This window comes from Myotis brandtii, unplaced genomic scaffold, assembly GCF_000412655.1.
Source record: "Myotis brandtii unplaced genomic scaffold, ASM41265v1 scaffold390, whole genome shotgun sequence".
Lineage (NCBI taxonomy): Eukaryota > Metazoa > Chordata > Mammalia > Chiroptera > Vespertilionidae > Myotis > Myotis brandtii.
Window position 1 is genome coordinate 1,228,027 of NW_005364954.1, and position 7,155 is coordinate 1,235,181.

Genomic DNA, 7,155 nt, shown 5'->3' on the forward strand with positions numbered 1-7,155 from the left:
GGAGCTGAGGTTCTGAAGGTCAAGTGCCTTTTCCAAGGTCACACATCAGGCAGTCCCAGATCTGTGATTTAAACCCACATCCGTCTGACTGCAAAGACCACGGAGCTTTTCTCTTCACACTGTTACGTGTGCCACCCCCACTGTCGCTTTTTTAGGACAAGAAGTGATTCTCTAAGTCCTCAGTTCTGGTCATGTAGTAAGTGCTCAAGAAACATTGATGGAACTGAATCTGAGTTGCAGAATGAAGACCCCTATTTCTTCGCTGGGCTGCTGGTGAAATCCCACACTTGGCAGTGGAAGCAGATCCCTCCTCTCCTGGGGGGAAGCCTCAGAGTTGGCTTCCCAGGGTCTCTGGGAGCCTGGTCTCAGGGCCTGCAGCGTGGGCACCTTTACAAGGCAGCCTGCAAAACCCTGGGGGGGGGGTGGTGTACAGAGCTAAAAACGGCTATTGAAGGAGGCAATCCTGAGCTCCGAGCGTTTAATTACTTATGCCAAAACAAAAGAGCCCGTTTAATAGGATAATTGCCCATGAAAGGGAATTAAATGCAATCAAAAGAAAAATTGAAGCCACAATATTCCCTTGCCTTCTGGAGGTGCAAAGCTAATTGTTTTGCATCGGAAGCTCCCTTTGGGGTGTTTCATCCCAACTAATTTTTCAAGTTAGTTGACACTGCAGATACTCATTTTCACTACGTGGGAAGTCAGATCTCCCTAATTCTGGCTTTCAGAGTTGATCTGTGTAACTTAATGCAGTGCTGGGGTTGAAAATGTTGACAACAGGAAGAGGATAGAAAAAAACCAATGTGAATGGTTGTAGTTCATGCGTAATAAGCCAGTTGGATGGTGCTGTCAAAACCCACCTTTGTGATAGTATGTTCCTAAGGGAAGTCGCACTTAGAGCAAGGAGTACTGGCGAGTGGGAATGGTGCCCCAGAACAAGCAGGTGACAGGCATGCAGTGTTTCAAATGATAACACCCAGTGTCAGCATGATTGTGGGGGGCAGTCCCTTTCACTGAAATGGATGTGGGCTGCTATGACATTTCAGGATACCCTGGAAACACACAGACACACACACACACACACACACACACACACACACACACGAGGGCCTTAGAAGTATGTGTCCTGTGACAAAACTCCACAGTCGTAGAAATGTCTGCCAAGCAAAGAGTTGTCTGAGTGCAGCACATATATGATTGCTATAGTATTGCTTTACATTTGAGCTATTGGACGTTATATACATTTTATAAATGGGCATTAGCTAGATACAGCATTCACAGGGGCATGATGAAATTTTAGATCATTATTTATTGACTTGTCTCTTCCATATGGTTATTGAGTTGTTTGGGGAGAGAAATGAAATTAAGTGGGGATTATGAAAACCTGGCTTATAAAATCAAGGCACACATGCCCTTTCTAAATTGTGCCGGGGCCAGAATGTTGCTTAACCCCCTTTATGTGCTGGGGACCATGTGCCAAGAAAGGCCTCTTAGGATTCTGCTGGTTGATCTACAAAGTATTCTATTTTTATTTTTTTAAATCCTCACCTGAGGATATTTTCCCATTGATTTTTAGAGAGAGGGAAAGACAGAGAGAAATATCATTGTGAGAGAAACACATTGATTGGTTGCCTCCTGCACGAGCCCTGACCTGGGCCCAGGCCAGGGAGGTACCTGCAATCGAGGTACATGCCCTTGACTGGAATCGAACTCGGGATTCTTCAGTCCGCAGGCCGATGCTCTATCCACTAAGCCAAACCGGGCAGGGCTACAAAGTATTCTAAAACAATCTGAGGTCAATAGGCCCCCAGCCCTGAGGGACTAGGTCATAGTAACAATAACATATTTCACGTGTTTGTTGTAGGGGACCACAGAGCTTTCCAGTGTAGGTAGCCTCAAGCATTTAAATGAGGCATGCGGCCCGCTGGCCACGAGTTTGACATCTGAAATGTTGGCTAGATGGGCCTGAGACTCATGAGAGAGCGTTAGGATACAGAAATAAGTGATGAAGAAAGCTGCAAGTGTAGGACGCACATAGAGTGAGAAAGTGGGAGGGCCTGGAACAGAGGCCCGATGCCTGGACTCTATGTACAGGCTGGACATTGGCCGTTGGCATCACAGCCAGCAAAGTCGATGGAATAGAACCAACCGGTGGCACAGAAAGAAGGAACAAAGTTAGAATTAAGGAAAGAAAATTCCAAGTCAGACGAGAGGAGCCAACCTGTAGAAAGGAGAGGTCAAGGTGAGCTGAGGACTGAAATGCATTTATGATCTCCAGCCATCAGAAATTACAGGTGACTGACCTAAAGGTAGTTTAGGGGACAATGAAGGGGGTGACCAGGTTGGAAGGGCCAAGAAGCATGAGATCAGGAAGAGGTTTTTTCAAGTTTGATCATACAGGGAGGGGAACAGACAAAGGAAGAGCGAAGGGGAATAAGAAGCTGCTAGAGGCTGCATCCCCGCCATCCTTCTTTGTCTAACACAGGGAGAGGACTTTGAGATGTTTACATGTTATTGGAAGGAGCCAGTTTATAAAGGGAAGAGGGGGTAATCAGAGGCATCCCAGAAGATAGAGTGGAGTGGGGGTGCGGGCCATGACGCACATGTGGGGGGATCCCCATCTGATGGGAGGAAAGCCTTGCTTTCCACCATATGCAGATGAGGCACGAGGAAAGGTGTGCAAGGATGAAGTGCAGAAGGTGTGGTCAAGGACAACAGATGAAACAACCGAACTAGCAACTAGCGGGGCAGTCTGGCCCCAGGGTAACCTGATGGCACAGAGGGCACTGCACTCCATGAGGGTCTAGAGCAGTGGCTCTCAACCTTCTGGCCCTTTAAATACAGTTCCTCATGTTGTGGTGACCCCCAACCATAAAATTATTTTCGTTGCTACTTCATAACTGTAATGTTGCTACTGTGATGAATCGTCATGTAAATATCTGATATGCAGGATGGTCTTAGGCGACCCCTGTGAAAGGGTCATTCGACCGCCAAAAGGGTCGCGACCCACAGGTTGAGAACCGCTGGTCTAGAGGCACCAGCCTCCCTCCTCTGGCTTCATCACAACCCAGGTAGAGAAAGAGCAAGAACGGAGACTGTGTCTCTGCCCATGAAGTTAAACAAGTAAGCCGACATCATACAGTGAGCTCCTTCATTCACCAAATGTTTACTGCACATCTGTTATGAGTCAGGCAATGTTTGGAAGCACCTGTGAACAAATAGACCCCCTGCCCAATGTCTCTACTCGCGGAGTTTACATTTTAGTTGACGCAGTTGTAGAGTCAGAGTTAGACCTATATAAATTCAAAATGTTTCAATCTCTGAGTGATAAATCTCTCTTCCCAGCGTTGGGGTAAAAAAATAAAGCCTTACACTTTTTAAAGTGGATCACATAAAATATGAGTGGAAGTAAAGTTATACTGTATGCGTATATATGCTCTAAGGAGCAATTGTTTTCAATGCATGAAACTTTGACACCGGTGGCTCTTCCCCTAGACTCGGTGCTCTTCTGATTAAGGGAATGTTTCTTATTTACGTTTATGTTCCCAATGCCTGGCACAATACCTGGCATCCACTTTACGCTCAATAAAACTCTGTGGGATTAATGAGCAAATTAGTTCACACATGACAGTTAGATTAATGGGAACAGTGATCTAGAACAAGAAGTTGAATGTCACATCAGTGGAAAATATGATGCTTCAGGATTATCTTCCATCATGTTCAATGCTAGACATAGATAGAACTCATTAACAACGCCAGATACACCCACCACTGCCGCCCTGCATAAAAACAACCACCACCACAACATGTGGTGGCCATAAACCATATGGAAAACCTGCGAGGCAAACTATACCACTAACAATGTTAATTTCAGCCATTTTCGCTCAGCTGCAGGTTTCGGGATGTTTTATTATTAGACTTTTATAACCTTCAAACTCTTGCCACAAACCTCAATAAATTTTGAGTGGGCGATCCACTTAGCTATGAAATACAGTTATGGCCTTGATGTAGTCTGGATAATTTGGGGCCATAAAACTTTGGGGAAACAGGAAAGCAAGGATGTTTGTGGTGGTTGCTTATCCTGGAAATGAAGAACAGAAATGGGAGAGCTAGAAGAGGCCTCATCTTCACAAAATGTTTGTTGAAGCTGTGCAAATTCTCTGTGCACCAATTCAGTAATGCTCTGTTTGATTATCTATAACATGAGCATTTTTGTTAATAATGGACATAGTAACATAGTAGTTGTTCAATAAGAGTGCTAGGCTGGATATTCTGCAAAGAGCACAGTTTTTGCAGAAAGGGGACCCGAGTTCAGATCCTGCCTCTTCCACTGACGTGTGTGTGTGTGTGTGTGTGTGTGTGTGAGAGAAAGAGAGAGAGAGAGAGAGAGAGAGAGAGAGAGAGAGCGATTTAGCTTTTCTGAAAGTCATTGCCTGACTCATAATAGATGTGCAATTTCAGTTTTTTTTAGGATAACGCCTGCTAGGCATAGTCATTGTGTCATTCACAGCTTCCTTGTGTGGTTTCCTCTTTAAAGACCATTTTCAAGAAGTCCTTCCATGCAAGTTGCAATGTTTTGTATTCCTTGCCCCTACCTGTTAGAGCCACGAATGATTAAACCAGTGGGGCAAAGTAACTCCATTAACTGCCTGCACCAAAATGGACAATTCTGATTGCCTGATCCAATCACATCTTCCTTGGCAAATATTTTAACCTTTATATGGTACTTATTATGTAGTAATCACTGTGTAGACTAAAATTTATTCAAGGCACATAACGAATTTATGAAGCAAATGCTTTACAGGTAAGGAAACAGGGACAAAGAGATGAATAACTTTGCCAAGGACTGAGGATTGCAGACGCCAGGATTTGATCCCAGGCACCCCAGCTCCAACTCTGTGTTCTTAACCCCTAGCCTATTCCAGACATAAGTGTGAGTCACAGCCCAGCAGGCGAGGCTCAGTGGTTGAGCATTGACCTCTGAACCAGGAGATCATGGTTCCACTCCCAGTCAGGACACGTGCCCGGGTTGCAGGCTTGATCCCCAATAACTTTGCCAAGGACTGAGGATTGCAGACGCCAGGATTTGATCCCAGGCACCCCAGCTCCAATTCTGTGTTATTAACCCCTAGCCTATTCTAGACATAAGTGTGAGTCACAGCCCAGCAGGCGTGGCTCAGTGGTTGAGCATCGACCTATGAACCAGGAGATCATGGTTCCATTCCCAGTCAGGACACATGCCCGGGTTGCAGGCTTGATCCCCAGTGGGGGGCGTGCAGGAGGCAGCCTGTCAATGATTCTCCCTCATCATTGATGTTTCTCTCTCTCTCTCCCTCTTCCTTCCACCCTGAAATCCATGAAAATATTAAAAATAAATAAATGTGAGTCACAGAAAAAAAGACAATTTTCATCAGCTGAAGAATTAAAAATGTACCATCTGATTAATTTATTCATTCAGAGTATTTGCTAAGAATCAATGCTGTGTGCCTGGCACTCTGCTAAGTGCTGGGGATATGGTGGTGATCAACAATGGAGACAGACAGGGAACCTGGCCTCATGGAGGTAACAACACACAGAGGGAAGACTGACAATAACACACCATCGCAAAAATAAATGTCGATGATGGGCTTCACATGAAAAAGTGTTCGCATGTGTGCCTCTCTCTTCTTCCAGACTGGTTTCCAAAGCGGCCCTCGAGGGTAGGGACGGTTCATCTCCAATGCTCTGCCTTCCAAGTTCAAAGGAAAAAAGACTGCCTCAAAGCCAAAACATTACAGCCTTTTATTTTCTTCCATAAATAGATGTTACCAACCGAAATCAGGCATTAACTAAGCTATGACTCAGAAATGTGCCAAGTAGAACTCAAGTGCTATGAGTAAAAGCATCCATTATTCTACATGAGGCAACCAATTTATCAGGAGAGACATAAACAGATTCCGTTTTTCCTTGTCAACCATAAATATTCAACATTTTTTAACACAACCCAATTAGGCTGGTAGCAATTATTTGATTTATTTATCGAAATAAAATTGCTTCTCATCCCTAAGCTATTGGGGCCTTCACAAAATGCAATCACCTGCAAAGGGGCCACGTGAGCTGGGCAGGTCCCTTCCCCCTGCATCAGATGTAAAACAGGTCCAGGTAGACCAGGTGTCTGTGCCACCCAAGCTGGGTTATTTCCATCCATGGAAGAGCAGACAGTGCTCGGTGTATAGTCAGAGGGTTGGGTCCCCATTCTGCTCTAGTTTTTACCAACTTTGAATGAAAGAATTTTTATTTCCTAAGGTTTAGTTCTCTCACATGTAAATGAGATAATAATACCTACCCCTTAGAGCAGGAGTTCTCAACCTGTGGGTCTCGACCCCTTTGGCGGTCAAACGACCCTTTCACAGGGGTCGCCTAAGACCATCCTGCATATCAGATATTTACATTACGATTCATAACAGTAGCAACATTACCGTTATGAAGTAGCAACGAAAATAATTTTATGGTTGGGTCACAACATGAGGAACTATATTTAAAGGGCCAGAAGGTTGAGAACCACCGCCTTAGAGTGCATATGAAAATCAATTTGAGAAATGGTTGGGAGGTAAAGGTGGTAGATATCAATAAGTGTCATAAAATAGTCCCCGAGGGTCTTCCACACACCATGGTCCATGCTCAGCTCTACAGATACAACGATGCCTGTATATGAAAATCAATCTGAGAAATGGTTGGGAGGTAAAATGTGGTAGATATCAATAAGTGTCATAAAATAGTCCCTGAGGGTCTTCCACATGCCATGGTCCATGCTCAGCTCTACAGATACAACGATGCCTAGAAGAGGCCGCTGCCTTCTGGATGTCCATGGCAGTGAGGGGAGTTAATAGATAGTACCCTATGGACAACCTTAATGAAGCAATTACCATTTGAAGGCTCTGAGCTAGTCTATTTCTTCTATTCATTCATTTAACAAAAATATACTGGGAACTCCTTCGTACCAGGCACTGTTTTGCCACTTGCATTATCTTTTCCCCATTTCTTCTTGTATTAACCTTCATAACTAAGTGATAAAACCGATGCCATTGCAAATGTCCCTTTCCACAAAAAAGATACCGAACTGCACAAAGGTGCAATAGCATCATCCAACCTCAAAAAGTGAATAGTGAGTCAAGA